Genomic DNA, 17,091 nt, shown 5'->3' with positions numbered 1-17,091 from the left:
TTTGCACTGGCTAAAAGAATTTGTAGAGGTTTGCAAGTGGTGCAGAGTGGGGATTGGATCAGAGCAAGAAGAAAGCCTGAACATAAGCGATCTCTACCCATTACCCATTTTTTTTTTTTTTAACGCTCACAGTAATTGTAGAGATCCCTTAGAATGGAGGGATCCAGGGACCCAAAAAGGGGCCATCTGCTTTGGTTGCCTAAGGGATAAGTGGGCCAGGCCGGGGTGATATATTTGATCTAAGAAGCATTGTAGTGGAGAGTCAGTGGGAAGAGAGGACACATTACCCATGTAAGGAGGAGGGAAGAGGACGCAGAGAAGGAGGAAACTGATTTATATGCAAAAGTGGTGTCCCCACTAGAGCCAAAAAATCAGAAGTGCCTAACTGGCAGATTCGAGCTGCAGAGATTGGTCATCACCAAATCCTGACAGTCTAAGCTCTCATCCTGGACAGAGCAAGAGCCATGGGAGAACTTGACCAAGACTTTTTGGGACCCCTCCTGAAGAGGCCAGATACTCTTAGGCCTGGAAAGAGGGAAGAGGCAAGGCAAGAGAAGGGGAGGGTAAGCGTCTCTCTAGCGGCTGAGTCTTAAAGGTGAGAGGACTGGGACTTTAGAATCTGCCCAAGAGTCCCTGTGGGCCATCGTAGCCTTACAGGCTGTGGTAGAGTGCTTTCCTCCCTGTAGGTGGGCAAAGAGATTTGCCGAACAATTTCAAGAGGGTGGATTCAGGGCACTGAAGGTGATGGTGGTGGGATCTGTCCAGGTAAAGGCAAAAAGATCTTGTGATTCGGGGGCAAGGGGAATGGAGAAGAAAGCATCCTTTAAATCTATGACAAAGAAGTGGGTGGCAGTGTGGGGGATCTGAGACAGCAGGATGTATGTGCTGGGAACCAAGGGATATATGGGCCTAATGGAGGTGTTGATGAGTTGTAGGTCCTGAACTATGTGATAGGTTCCATTGGGCTTTTCTACTACTAGTATGGGAGTATTGTAAGGGGAATGAGCATGAAGGAGGTACCCCTTTTCTCAGAAGGTCCTGAGTAATAGGTTGTAGGCCCAGAAGAGCTTTTGTGGACAAGGGGTATTGAGCCTGATTGGGGAAGGTGTTAGGATCTTTACTGGTGGGCAGAAAATGTTGGTGGGGGTGTGGGTATCCCATACAATCGGGTCAACCAAGTTCATAGGTAAGGGGTCCTTTTTAGTATGGTGTTTCATATCAGCCTCACAAGTGGAGCAGAATGGCCATTTTTCTGCCAAAAGAGCCAGAAAAGATGAACAGGCTGATTCTGGGGCCTGAGTGATGCCAGGAGCCCAGATGTTGATTGTTGTATTGAATTTAGAGGGAATATCTAGGCCGAGCAAAAGAACTGGTCATTGGGGCATAACTAGGGATGTCTCAGAGAATGGGAAGTTGCCTATGGAACAGAGTAATAGGGGAGTCTTTTTTTGATAGATGGTATTTCCTCCTACCCTGACAATAGGAGAGGTGGATGGTTTGCCCCCAGAATTCTGTCAGGACTGAAGGTAGCCCTGGTGTCAAGAAGAAAGTCAACCTTGCACATATCCACCTGAATCTGCACCCTGTGTTCCTGTCTATTAATCATTATGGCCGGGGACAAGGACCCATGGCTCCATCAATCTTCCATTGCCATGCCCAGAAGGTCAGAGGGTAACCTGGCCATAGACCTCCTATGGGATCTAGGACAGTCAGAGCCCCAAAGACCTTCTTGTTGACATTTAGTGCAAGGAGTACATGGAGTTCATGGTGCGGGGCATGTCCTGGCCCAATGTCCCTCCTTGCCACACTTGAAGCAGGTACCCAGGGGGGATTTCGGTGATGGGCAGCGACCCAAGGAAGCACCCTGCAGGGCCTGGGCGAGTATCTGAAATTTCTCAGTCTGGGGTGTGGCAGGGCCTTGTTCAAGCATTTTTAGTTTGGCCCATATGTCGGGGTAGCTCTGCAAGAGGAAATATGTCATAAGGACATGATAGCCATCTGGGGTTTCAGGATCTAGGTTACTGCTGAAGGGCTTTTGTAAGCCAATTCAGAAATTTCAAAGGGGTCTCTTGTAATTTTTGGAAATTGACAGCCTTACATGCCGCTTTTTTGAACCCAACAATAATACATGCAGAGAATCTGTCCCTACTCTGTATGCCAGCTTGTGTATTATCTGGGGCAACAAATGGCCCCAATGGGTGATTGGGATTAACTCAGTAAGTTTCATCTGTATGGGCTCTGGCAAGTTCCTATACTCTGGTATGTTCCTCAAGAAGGAAAGTATTAGCCAATAACATATAAGTGAGGCTATAAGCCTGGAGAACCTATTGAAACTCTCTTCTGTGGTGAATGAGCCCAACCTTCGCTTGAGTTGCATGAAGTCATTCATAGAGAAACGGACATGTACCCAGATAATGACTTCAGGTCCAGCAACTTCTCTTAAGGGGGCCATGGTTTGTGGGACTAGTGAGTGGAACCTAGTTTGGGGGGAATAAACATGTCAGCTGAGTCAGGGGGAGCACCTGAGTGGCTGGATGGAGCCAACCGGGGAGGTCAGAAGGGAGGGGGTTCATCTTCTGAATAGGTCAGGTTGACAATGAAGAAGAGAAAAAGCCTCAACATAAGGGATCTCCTTCCACATTTTTGAGTGCTCACAGAAGTTAAACAGATCTCTGAGAATTGGGGGATCTAGGGATCCTCCTGGGTGCCATTGACTTTGATTGTCTAATTGATAGTAAGACCAATCTTGTGTGCAGAATTTAATAAGGGGGAGTCTGCAGGGAGGGAAGAATAGGCCCCCATAGGCAAGGAGGGGGACAAGGGTGGTTGAGAGAGAGAGACAGAGAGAGAGAGAGAGAGAGAGAGAGAGAGAGAGAGAGAGAGGAGTGCCTGTTCTTCCACCCCTCTGGACCTCCTGCTCATGAACCAGGTTCCAGAGAGTCCACAATGACCATGAGGGTTGTAGTGGGGTGCATTTTCTCCTCCATATTGGGCATCAGAGGTTTGTTGGACGATCACGGTCAAAGCCCCTGTGTATAGCCCATCTGAAGTTGGATACCTGATGGGGGAACTCACCTACTGAAGATCCGGTGTTGTGTGAATAGTAGCAGTGCTCAAAAAGAGTGGACAAGGATGGCAAGCCTTGAGAGAGGGGGCCCTCAAGCAGCGAGGCATTCACCCTCCCAGGTTTTGGCACCAATGAAAGAACAAAAAAGGCACATCATTGGAGAAAATGCCCGTTTATTGAGGAACAGCTCTGTATATTTATAGAATTGGGGGTGGTTTGACAGTTATGAGAGTTTAACAGTTTAATGATTTGACAGTTGGCATGGGGTGCTTTCTGATTGGTGGGAAAGATTCATGTGATCCAGCAGGGCTATTCTGATTGGTGGGTAAGGACCATGTGAGCCAGCAGGGCTAGTCTGACAGGTGGGTAAGAATCATGTGAGCCAGCAGGGCTAGTCTGACAGGTGGGTAAGAATCATGTGAGCAGCAGGGCTCACCATTGGACGGCACTTCTCGGAGGATGGGGAAGTTAGTCTTTGGAGCCAAGGCTACTCCCAACAGGAGTAATCAGGGGAACCAGGGTTGAAATTGTTCTCTTAGTCCACAGAAGCTGAGCAGGAAGTAACAGTGTGACACGACTGTCAATATAATCCTAGAGCTACCCTAGGACAGAAGAAAAATAAATGTGAACTCGTGTGTTACTGGTAGAGTTGAAATTTGATCAGAATGCGTTAAGTTCTGAATTTTTTGCTTTTATTTTTGAAGTTTATTTTTTATACTCACATAATTATTTTTAATTACTGGTATTTACTTTTATAATTGTCATGATCACTTTCCTTCATTGGTGGTGGTTCTTTCCTGGTAATGTACATCAGTGATTCAGAATCTGTGAAAGTATAGGAAGATATTTAGGAGGTAAGCCATAAGAAGCGATAGAAGGCTCTACTTAGTTTGTGACTTTTTTGAGTCTAATTTCCCCATGGAGATCAACTCCTCATTCTGACAAGTGTTTTTTGGGAGAACTGGAGAGAGGGCAGATTGGCAAGTGTGGCTGAATCAATGTGAAAAACCTAGTTTTGTCAGCATTTTATATAATCTGTTGACTCACAAATCTACCCAGGACACAGGTATGATTGCTTTGTTTTGTGTCAACAGAGCACTCATGCATTTTTTCAAAAATTTTGCTCGATAATCTAATAAAGGCAACATAAAATATTCTTCTACCTAATCTGATAAGACTATTTTATGGATAACCTATGACGTCATCAACTTTTCCCAAGAAGAGTATATAAAATATACAACCCTTTTCTCATTAAGGGAAAAAATACTTTTTTTTTGTATTTTGTGTGAAATTTATTCTGTTTCTACTGATTCATACTCCTTCCTTTATATTCAGTTACTTAAATACTGAGATATGATTTTAGGTATTAATCACAACTCATGTTTGATAAGAGGATGACAATGAAATAAATGCTTAATGTGTGTAATATAAATACAAATTCTTATCAGAATTACGAAGAAATGCACAAAGTATGACAGTTTGTGTTCCTGAGGGTTGTCCACATGGTCATTACTGGTGTTTATAACTATCCTATTTCACTCCGCAGTCCATACTGCCTTGGTTCACCGCTGGTCATTGTTCCTAGTCAGGTGGGTGACCCAAACCTTCATCTCTGAAGGATCTGAGCCCTTATCAGTGTGACCTGCTAGATAATTACAAATAGAGAAAAATCTCTACACAAATGTTTTATTGAATCAAAGTGCTTATCACCATGTACACAGGATCCCATATTTCTGGCATAACACTTTTTCTCCACTCCCTGTTTCTCCAGGGACTGAGAAGGGACCATGTGGCTGAGGAATCAGACGTCTTTGGCAGACTGCATCCTTGAAAGGCTCTTTGATGACTCTCTGACCCACCTTTTGCTTTTTTGCCTGACCATGGTGGTTGCACTGAGTGGCAACACTCTCACCATCCTCCTCATCTGTGTGGATTGTGGTCTTCACATCCCCATTACTTCCTGATCAGCCAGCTCTCCCTCATGGACCTGATTCACATCTGTACAACCATCCCCAAGATAACTGCCAACTACTTGTCTAGCAGCAAGTCCATCTCCTTTGTGGGCTGTGCCACCAACACTTCCTCTATTTCTCTCTGGGTGTCGTTGAGTGTCTTCTGCTAGCTCTCATGTCCTATGACAGATATGTTGCCATCTGTCATCCCCTGCATTACACTGTGTTCATGAACAGGAAGGTGGGACTGATGATGGCCCTCATGTCATGGTTGGGGGCATCTCTGAATTCCCTAATTCACACAGTCATCTTGATGCACTTTCCTTTCTGTGAGACTCAGAATATACACCACTTCTACTGTGAGTATCCAGCGTTTGTGAAGTTGGAATGTGTTGACATCACCGTCTATGAGTCCACAGTGTACATCAGCACAATTGTGCTTTTTCTCCTCCCCATCATCCTGGTTTTTACATCCTATATCTTCATCCTGCACAGTGTCATTGAGATGCATTCAACTGGGAGTAGGAGAAATGCCTTTGCCACTTGCAGCTCCCACCTCATTGTGGTCTCTCTCTGGTTTGGTTCCTGCATCTTCTCATACATGAGGCCCAGGTCCCAGTGCACTCTACTGCAAAACAAAGTTGGTTCTGTGTTCTAAAGCATCATTACTTCCACTCTGAATCCTCTGATTTATCCTCTCTGAAATAAGGATGTACGTAAGGCTCTGAGGTGAGTGTTGAGGAGAGATTTTATCTCCCAATGACTATACCTGTGTTTGTCCCAAATGTAGATGTTATTCTGGTTAAATCTCTAAGAACTTTCAAGAATCCAGATACCTGATATTCTCTGACTCCTCCAAGAATAAAGTAGTTTACATATAACTTCACTATTTTAACTTAGTTGCAGGAAATCAAGCAGCAGTATATGTGTCTACAGTCATTTAGAGTAGTAGAGAAATATTTAGAGTAGTAGAGAAATATCTTTAGAAATCCCATTAAAAGAAGACATATAATGGTCAGTGACACTAAAAATATTAAGATAAATATATAAGGACCTTTCTATTATTATTTGTCAACAAGACGTATGCAAATCATGCCACAGAGGGTATTTATGGAGTGTAAAATTAGAATTTGTTGCTAAATATCAGAATCATGGGAAGTAAAGGGTATATTGAAGGAAAAGGAAGATGATACAAAATTTATACTCAGGACCTTTATAGTTCCTTGAATAAGTGTTTATGAAATTATAAGAGAAGAAATAAAGAGATGAGGATATGAAGAGCGGTGAAGAGAGTCCAAAGAGAACCAGAGAGGCTAAGTCTTCACGTTTGGCAATAAGGTGGTCACCTCCTTTCCATCACACAACACAGAGTACTGTGTAGAGACACTTATCAAGCCTAGAGAAGGTCCAGCGTCACAAGTAACTCAAGAGCAGCATCAATCTATCTTCAATTCAATTTTTTTATTCACAGAGCCAATCAAGATGTCTTTTGTTCTGACATACATCTTTCTTTAAGAACAGAGCATAAATCTTTAGGGAGATTCAGTTTCTACTTTACAGGCTTTTCTCTTGACACAATCTTTAGAACATTGGGTTTTCTGGCTGAAGTAATGATTCCCTGCTGAATTTCAGAGGAATCTGAAAACATTAAACTAGCATACGTAAAAGTAGTAAATGAAGCGCCCAAACCAGAAGGAATTAGAAAAGGTAAATTTCAGAAAATAAAGCTGTATAAACATATGAAAACTACTTTTAACCTTGTATGGCTGGGATTCCTTCCATTTGTTTTATAAGCTTTGTCAAGATTGGATAGTTAAAGCATACATACATCTGTTCATTCAAGAAAATATTTCATGAGCATCTATTCACTACCATGCCTGGGATAAAATCATGTTGGCTTGTGTTTTTTTAAATTTAAATTTTATCAAGAGAGCTGGGGATGAGGCTCAGTGGTTGAGCACTTGCGTAGCAACTGTGAGGCCCTGAGTTCCCTTGTAACACAAAGAAAAAAGTTTAAGTAAAATGGATGAATTTAAAAAAATAAAACCAGAGTCAAACTCTCTGTAAAGCTAAATAAAGTGAACTTCATGGATGTTTGCTCAGGTTCCTTCATGCATGGGTTACACAGGAAATCCTGAGTAGGTTTTATAATTTGTAGTATATGAGTAGTCCTTCCCTTCTAAAAGAGTCCAGTCATGCCTCTTGATTGAACCCATGCAGTTTAAAGATGGACAAGACCTTCAGGGAAATTTTATGCCTTCCCCTTCCAAGGCTCCTCTTTGTCTTTACTTCCAAGAGAAGTGCAAATGGGGAACTTTTGAGTCCTACAGAGTTTTGAGGAGCACTTAGGCCCCATTCTGACCAGGAATTCCTTTACTGTCAGCGGTACTTCCAACAGAGTAATATTCTGATCCCAGGAGAGGGAAGGGAAAACAATTGTCATGGAGATTGAGAAATTCCTTCTGGGAAAGACTAGGAGCTTGCAGAAAGTACCTACCCTATCCCAGGTGTACTAGAGACTTATTTTCTATCAGATCTAAGTTCCCTATATGTACATATGTAAAGCATAGATACATGGCTGCTCTGAATCCTCAAAGAAAATGATAACCATATCTCTCCTCCCGTTTCTGAAATGGAAAACTAACAGATGGGGGAGGATTTGCATATTAAATTAATAAATCCTAGAAAAAAGCCATATAAGACCTTGCTTTTTATGACTCAGTGACAACTTTACATTTTTCAGAGAAGAGATTTCACATTGTTCCATAAATGTAACAACAAATTACTATTTTTAAATTTCAAATACCTTGCAAATATGTTCTGCATTCTGAGAAACAGGTGTGTGCATATTCACACACACACACACCCAAACACACACACACAGAAAGAGGGAGAGAAATATCATTTGTAAAATTATAAAATTAAAAAGAGCAAAAAAAATGACAGCCATGAAATCTAATTCTAATTCAAATCACTTTTTAAATATTTTTGAGTGCTTACCATGGGTGAGGTCCCCTTACAAGTCACCACTAAGAGTTTATGAAAGGCATAAATAAGGTGATGTGGTTAAATGGGATGATGTAATAAGATATAGAAAAAATGGGCCTCCAGGGGCTGTGGTTGTGGCTCAGTGGAAGAGTGCTTGCATAGCCTGTTATAGGCACTGGATTCAAGTCTCAGCACCACATTTAGAAAACTAAATTTAAACCAGAGTCATACTCGTTTAAATTTAGTCCTACAAATGGGATGCTTTAATAACAAAATATTAACTTAGATGATGAAAACACTTTGCAGTAACCAATAACAAAATGGAGAAGTGAATGAGTCTTGCATTAGATGGGGTGGGCTCCTTGAAAGAGTTTGTATATTGAACTAGAATTTGAAGGATGAGAAGAAGGGGGGAAATAAGAGTCAGAAAGAGTTATTACTGAAATGTAAAAAAAGTAGTTTTTCTGTAACAGGACTCCTGGGAGTCAATCAGGATTACCCTGAACTGTATAAATCCTTCATAATGTTAAGAAATGATTGATATCAGTGATTCTCAATTTTGTCTGAGAATGAGAACTGAAGGATACAAGATCAGTATACAAAAAGAAATTGTGTTTCTATCACTGTGATAAACACTCCAAAAGGGAAATTTAGAAATGAAGAAAATATTTTAATTTATGATGTCATTGAAAAGAACAAATACTTAGGAATCAAATTTACAAAAGTGCAAATTAGGTCTGTGCCTGTAGCTCAGTTAGTAGAGTGCTAGCCTAGCACATGTGAAGTACTGGGTTTGATCCTCAGCACTACATAAAAATAAAATATATTGTGTCCATCTATTATAAAATTATTTTTTAAAAACCAAAAAAAGAGAAAAACACGTACAATAATAACTATAAAACACTGTTGAAATAAATTAAATAGGATCTACATGACTATCCAAAAACATGCCAGGTTCATGGATCAGAAATCTTAATATCAGCAAAATGACAGTACTCTTAAAATCAATTTACAGGTTTGAGTGACCTTTGTAAGAGAATTTTAGCTGACTTCTTTGTAGAAATTGACAAATTGATTTAAAATTTAAATTGAATTTAAAGGGCCCCCAAATAGCCATAATGATCTTGAAAATCAAGATTAAAGTGTAGGATACACATTTCTTGATTTCAAAACTTAACATAAAGCAAAAATATACTTTTAGTGATAAAGCAAAATGGTAGAACTATTATAGAAAAGAGTTTTGGTGGTTCTATATTAAGTGAAACACAGAATTATTGGTCCTGGCAGATGGGTAACATGTAGATAAATGGGATATGATTTGGAGTTCATAAAGAAACCAACCTGACTATGACCTGTGGAATTTTGAGAAAGGTGCCATTGCCACTGAATGGGGCAGACAATCTTCAAAAAATGAAACTGAAAAATGAATAGCTACATTCAAAACAATAAAGTTTTGTCCTTACCTGACCCTGTATGTAGAATTTAACTCAAAATGGTTGAAATAACTAAGTATAAGAGTTAAAGCTATGCAATTATTGACAGGAAATTACAACAATTCTGTAAATCCATATGGCCTCAATGGAGTCTGAGATTTGATAATTAAAGCACAAACAATAAAAGGAAAACACATAAATCACACATCATTCAAATGTAAGTTTCTGTGACATGTTGAGTTTTTAACATTTTTATAAATAGCATCATATTATATGCATTTTCTGTCAATTGCTTTTCTTTTATGAACTTTACAGCTTTGAGATTAATACATTTAAGATTTTGAAATCTAGTTCATTCATTTGAATAGTTGAGGGATATAGTAGCTTCCATGAAAGGAATACTTTGCAAAAAAAACTAAAAACTTTGTGCTTCAAAGGAAAATATCAAGAAAGTGAAAAGACATCTATAGAATAGGACAAGCGTGTTGTAAATCATAATCTAATAAGGATCTCTGTGAAGACTATATAAAGATTCTTAAGCCTCAAAATGAAAAGACAAATGCTTTGGGTATACATAAGCAAAAGATGTGGATAGATATTTTTTAAAAATAATATTTTTATTACTTATGGATGGAACTTTATTTATTTGCTTATATATGGTGCTGAGAATTGAACCCAGTGCCTCACACATGCCAGGAAAGTGCTATACCACTGAGCCACAATCCCAGCCCATGAATAGATATTTCTTTAAAAGAGTGGATCTGTCTTAACTTTCCTATGTACACAGATGAATACACCACAGTGAATCTCCACGTCATGTCCATCCTCAAGACTGGGATACTAATTAGAATAAGATGTACTCTATTTTTGTATAAATATGTCAAAATATACTCTCCTGTCATGTACACTAAAACAGAACAAATAAAAAAGTAACTAACATTGCTCAGTACTAGTAACCAATAGGAAGATACAAATCAAAACCACAGGAGATGCCATCTTACATCCACTAAAATGTCTAAAATTAGAGGTGGAAACATAAAGTCTTAGAAAATATGTGAAGTAATTGGGACTCTCATACATTTTTGGTGAGAAAGCAAAATGGTACAACTATTATAGGCAACATTTTTGGTGGTTCATTAATAAGTGAAACACAGAATTATTGTATAAACCAGAAATTTCACTCCTGAATATACACCAGAAGTAATTGAAAACTAGAGTTCACAACAAGTTTCACAGTTATTCATAATAGCACTATTCACAATGGCCAAAAGGTGGAAATCACCCAAATGTTCATCAATGAGGAATGGATAACCAAATTGTGATATATAAATAAAATGAAATATTGTTTGGGGTAGACACATTGCCCCAATTGGAGGAGGGGCGGAGAGAGCCGCCTCCCAAGTCTGCAAGGTGGGCAGACCTGCGACCGACCAGCGGAGCAGGCCCAGAAGCCCGCTGGCATGGTAGACACATTGCCCCAATTGGAGGAGGTGCGGAGCAGAGCCGCCACATGCGCCTGCAAGGTGGGCAGACCTAAGACCAACTGGCGGAGCAGGCCAGGCAGCCTGCAGGCATGGTAGACACATCGCACCAATTGTAGAAGGGGCGGAGCAGAGCCGCCTCCCAAGCCTGCAAGGTGGGACCCCAACCTACCGGCGGAACAGGCCCAGAGGCCCACCAGCGTGGTAGACACATTGCCCCAATTGGAGGAGGGGCAGAGCAGAGCCGCTGCCCAAACCTGCAAGGTAGGCAGACCTGCCACTGACAGGCAGAACAGGCCCAGGAGCCTGCCAGCATGGTAGACACATCACCCCAATTGGAGGAAGGGCCTAGCTGCTGCCCACAAGGTAGGCAGACCATGCATCCCGGAGAAGGGGCCCGGCAGCACGCCAGCCTAGTTGAAAGATCACCCCAATTGGAGGAGGGGCAGAGCTGCAGCCTGTGCCTGCAAGGTAGGCAGACCTGCAACCTGGAGAACAGGCCCAGTGGCCTGCCAGTGTGGTAGACAGATCATCCCTATTGGAGGAGGGGCCCAGCCATTGCTTGCAAAGTAGGCAGACCACGCGACCTGGAGAAGGGGCCCAGAGGCCCGCTGGTGAGATAGATTGATAACCCCAATTGGAGGAGGAGCACAGCTGCCACCCACCTCTGCAAGGGAGACTTTGCAACAATACAAGAGCAATATAAATATATAGGGGGAAAATTCAATAACACAACAGTTTCAATAAGCAGAAAGAAACACGAGCAGTATGAAAAGAGAAGGAAAGAAAGGACCACAAGCAATGCAGGTCAACTCAACTTTAGAATAATTAATAGCAGCAGCAGATGGAATGTCAGATAAAGAATTCAGGATTTACATGCTTCAGATGATGTGGAGTCTCAAGGAAGACATTAGACAGCAAAATCAGACAATGAAAGATCACTTCGACAATGAATTACATAAACAAATCCAAGAAGCAAAAGATCAACTATATAGGGAGATAGAGGTTATAAAAAACAAACAAACAAACAGAAATCCTAGAAATGCAGGAAGCAATAAACCAACTTAAAAACTCAAATGAGAATACTACCAGCAGAGTAGAACACTTAGAAGATAGAACATCAGACAATGAAGACAAAGTATTTCAACTTGAAAAGAACATAGACAGCTCAGTGAGACTATTAAGAAACCATGAGCAGAACATCCAAGAAATTTGGGATAACATAAAGAGACCAAACTTAAGAGGCATTGGGATACAGGAAGGTATAGAGGTCCAAACCAAAGGAATAGCAATCTGTTCAACGAAATAATACGAGAAAACTTCCCAGACTTGAAGGATGAGACAGAATCCCAAATCCTAGAAGCCTACAGGATGCCGAATGTGCAAAATCATAAGAGATCCACACCTAGACACATTATAATGAAGATGCCCAACATACAGAATAAGGAGAGAATTTTAAAAGCTTCAAGAGAAAGGAAGCAGATTACATTTAGGGGTAAACCAATCAGGATAACAGCTGATCTTTCAACACAGACTCCGAAAGCTAGAAGATCCTGGAACAACATATTTCAAACGATGAAAGAAAATGGGTTCCAACCATGAATTGTGTATCCAGTGAAACTAAGCTTCAGGATGGAAGAGGAAATTAAAACCTTTCACGATAAACAAAAGTTAAAAGAATTTGCAGCTAGAAAACCATCTCTTCAAAACATCCTCGGCAAAACATTACAGGAAGAGGAAATGGAAAATAACAATGAAAACCAACAGTGGTAGGTAGTACAGTAAAGGGAAAAATAATTAAAGAGGAAAAACAAACCATGTTAAGTAACATAAATAAACAAATAAGGCTGGAAGAACAATCCATATATCAATAATAACCATAAATGTTAATGGCTTAAACTCACTAATTAATAGACACAGGCTAGTAGAATGGATCAAAAAAAAAAAAAGATCCAACAATATGCTGCCTACAGGAGACGCATTTGATAGGAAAAGACATACATAGACTGAAGGTGAAAGGTTGGGAAAAATCATATCACTCATATGGACTTCGGAAACAAGCAGGAGTGTCCATACTCATATCAAATAGAATATATTTCAAGCCAAAGTTAATCAAAAGGGATAAAGAGGGACACTACATACTGCTCAAGGGAACTGTACACCAGTAAGACATAACAATCATAAATATATATGCTCCAAACAATGGTGCAGCTATGTTCATCAAACAAACTATGCTCAAGTTCAAGAGTTTAATAGACCACCATACAATAATTATGGGAGACTTTAACACACCTCTCTCACCACTGGACAGATCTTCCAAACAAAAGCTGAATAAATAAACTATAGAACTCAATAATGCAATTAATAACCTAGACTTAATTGACATATATAGAATATACCACCCAACATCAAGCAGTTACACTTTTTTCTCAGCAGCACATGGATCCTTCTCAAAAATAGATCATATATTATGTCACAGGGTAACGCTTAGATATTATAAAAGAGTAGAGATAATACCATGCATCTTATGTGATCATAATGGAATGAAACTGGAAATCAATGATAAAAGAAGAAAGAAAAAATCATGCACCACTTGGAGAATGAACAATAGGTTACTGAATGATCAATGGGTTATAGAAGACATCAAGGAGGAAATTAAAAAATTCTTAGAGATGAATGAAAACACAGACACAACATATGGGAATCTATGGGACACAATGAAAGCAGTTCTAAGAGGAAAATTCATTGCCTGGAGTACATTTTTTTTTAAAAAGAAAAAACAACAAATAAATGATCTCACACTTCATCTCAAAATCCTAGAAAAAGAGGAGCAAATCAACAGCAAAAGAAGCAGAAGGCAAGAAATAATTAAAATCAGAGCTGAAATTAATGAAATCAAAACAAAAGAAACAATTGAAAAAATTGACAAAACTAAAAGTTGGTTCTTTGAAAAAATAAATAAGATTGACAGACCCTTAGCTATGCTAACAAAGAGAAGAAGAGAGATAACTCAAATTACTAGCATACAGGATGAAAAAGGCAATATCACAACAGACAATTTAGAAATACAGAAGATAATTAGAAATTATTTTGAATCCTTATACTCCAATAAAATAGAAGACAGTGAAGGCATCGATAAATTTCTTAAGTCATATGATCTACCCAGATTGAGTCAGGAGGATATAGACAACCTAAACAGACCAATATCAATTGAGGAAATAGAAGAAGCCATCAAAAGACTACCAACTAAGAAAATCCCAGGACCGGATGGGTATACAGTAGAGTTTTACAAAACCTTTAAAGAAGAACTAGTACCAGTACTTTTTAAGCTATTCCAGGAAATAAAGAGGGAGAACTTCCAAATTCATTCTATGAGGCCGACATCACCCTAATTCCTAAACCAGACAAAGACACTTCAAAGAAAGAAAACTACAGACCAATATCTCTAATAAATCTAGATGCAAAAATCCTCAATAAAATTCTGGTGAATCGGATACAAAAACATATCAAAAAAATTGTGCACCATGATCAAGTAGGATTCATCCCTGGGATGCAAGGCTGGTTCAATATATGGAAATCAATAAATGTTATTCACCACATCAATAGACTTAAAGATAAGAACCATATGATCATATCGATAGATGCAGAAAAAGCATTCGACAAAGTACAGAATCCCTTCATGTTCAAAACTCTAGAAAAACTAGGGATAACAGGAACATACCTCAATATTGTAAAAGCTATCTATGCTAAGCCTCAGGCTAGCATCATTCTGAATGGAGAAAAATTGAAGGCATTCCCTCTAAAATCTGGAACAAGACAGGGATGCCCTCTCTCACCACTTCTGTTCAACATAGTTCTCGAAACACTGGCCAGGGAAATTAGATGAAAGAAATTAAAGGCCTGTATATCAGTGACAAATCCTCTGAAATGGAAATGAGGACAACCACTCCATTCCCAATATCCTCAAAAAAATAAAATACTTGGGAATCAACCTAACAAAAGAGGTGAAAGACTTATACAATGAAAACTACAGAACACCAAAGAGAGAAATAGAAGAAGATCTTAGAAGATGGAAAAATATACCCTGTTCATGGAAAGGCAGAACCAACATCATCAAAATGGCGATATTACCAAAAGTTCACTATAGGTTTAATGCAATGCCAATCAAAATCCCAACGGCATTTCTTGTAGAAATAGATAAAGCAATCATGAAATTCATATGGAAAAATAAAAGACCCAGAATAGCAAAAACAACTCTAAGCAGGAAGTGTGAATCAGGCAGTATAGCGATACCAGACTTCAAACTATACTACACAGCAATAGTAACAAAACCAGCATGGTACTGGTGCCAAAATAGGCGGGTGGACCAATGGTACAGAATAGAGGACACAGGAAACCAATCCACAAAATTACAACTATCTTATATTTGATAAAGGTGCTAAAAGCATGCAATGGAGGAAGCATAGCATCTTCAGCAAATGGTACTGGGAAAACTGGAAATCCATACGCAACAAAATGAAACTGAATCCCTTTCTCTCACCATGCACAAAAGTTAACTCAAAGTGGATCAAGGAGCTTGATATCAAATCAGAGACACAGTGTCTGATAGAAGAAAAATTTGGCTATGATCTACATACTGTGGGATCGGGCTCCAAATTCCTCAATACGACACCCATAGCACAAGAGTTAATAACTAGAATCAACAAATGGGACTTACTCAAACTAAAAAGTTTTTCTCAGCAAGAGAAACAATAAGAGAGGTAAATAGGGAGCCTACATCCTGGGAACAAATCTTTACTCCTCACACTTCAGATAGAGCCATAATATCCAGAGTATACAAAGAACTCCAAAAATTAAACAATAAGATAACAAATAACCCAATCAACAAATGGGCCAAGGACCTGAACAGACACTTCCAAGAGGAGGACATAAAATCAATCAACAAGTACATGAAAAAATTCTCACCATCTCTAGCAGTCAGAGAAATGCAAATCAAAACCACCCTAAGATACCATCTCACTCCAGTAAGATTGGCAGCCATTAGGAAGTCAAACAACAACAAGTGCTGGCGAGGATGTGGGGAAAAGGATACACTTGTACATTGCTGGTGGGACTGCAAATTGTTGTGGCCAATTTGGAAAGCAATATGGAGATTTCTTGGAAAGCTGGGAAAGGAACCACCATTTGACCTAGCTATTCCCCTTCTCGGTCTATTCCCTAAAGACCTAAAAAGAGCATACTACAGGGACACTGCTACATCGATGTTCATAGCAGCACAATTCACAATAGCAAGACTGTGGAACCAACCTAGATGCCCTTCAATAGACGAATGGATAAAAAAAATGTGGCATTTATACACAATGGAGTATTACTCTGCATTAAAAAATGACAAAATCATAGAATTTGCAGGGAAATGGATGGCATTAGAGCAGATTATGCTAAGTGAAGCTAGCCAATCCCTAAAAAACAAATGCCAAATGTCTTCTTTAATATAAGGAGAGTAACTAAGAACAGAGTAGGGAGGAAGAGCATGAGAAGAAGATTAACATTAAACAGGGATGAGAGGTGGGAGGGAAAGGGAGGGAGAAGGGAAATTGCATGTAAATGGAAGGAGACCCTCAGGGTTATACAAAATTACATACAAGAGGAAGTGAGGGGAAAGGGAAAAAAGGGGGAAAGAAGTGAATTACAGTAGATGGGGTAGAGAGAGAAGAGGGGAGGGGAGGGGAGGGAAGAGGGGATAGTAGAGGATAGAAAAGGCAGCAGAATACAACAGACACTAGTATGGCAATATGTAAATCAGTGGATGTGTTTCCGATGTGATTCTGCAATCTGTATATGGGGTAAAAATGGGATTTCATAACCCACTTGAATCAAAGTGTGAAATATGATATGTCAAGAACTATGTAATGTTTTGAACAACCAACAATAAAAAAAGTGTTAATTGAAAAACAAACAAATAAATAAATAAATAAATAAATAAATAAATAAATAAATCTGAACATTTAAAAAAAAGAAATATTCTTTGGTCAAAAAATCTGAGGTACTGATATATATATTTCAATTAAAAAATGCTAAATTATAGCCCTTTACATCACAAAAGACTACATATTATATGACTCTATTTTTATAATGTAAATGATATCTTAACAAAGTTGTTATTTAAAAGA

The 17,091-nt window shown here is 39.3% G+C and overlaps 2 pseudogenes; both read left to right on the top strand.

The window, feature by feature from the left end:
* LOC143384894 (cytochrome P450 3A25-like) overlaps positions 1-17,091 on the top strand; it is a 93,438-nt pseudogene that overhangs the window by 29,903 nt on the left and 46,444 nt on the right.
* Positions 4,855-5,782, top strand: LOC143384855 (olfactory receptor 2AE1-like; annotated as a pseudogene).

The sequence above is a fragment of the Callospermophilus lateralis genome, chromosome 19 (genome assembly GCF_048772815.1).
Source record: "Callospermophilus lateralis isolate mCalLat2 chromosome 19, mCalLat2.hap1, whole genome shotgun sequence".
Taxonomy (NCBI): Eukaryota; Metazoa; Chordata; class Mammalia; order Rodentia; family Sciuridae; genus Callospermophilus; species Callospermophilus lateralis.
This window is presented reverse-complemented; position numbering and strand designations above follow the sequence as displayed.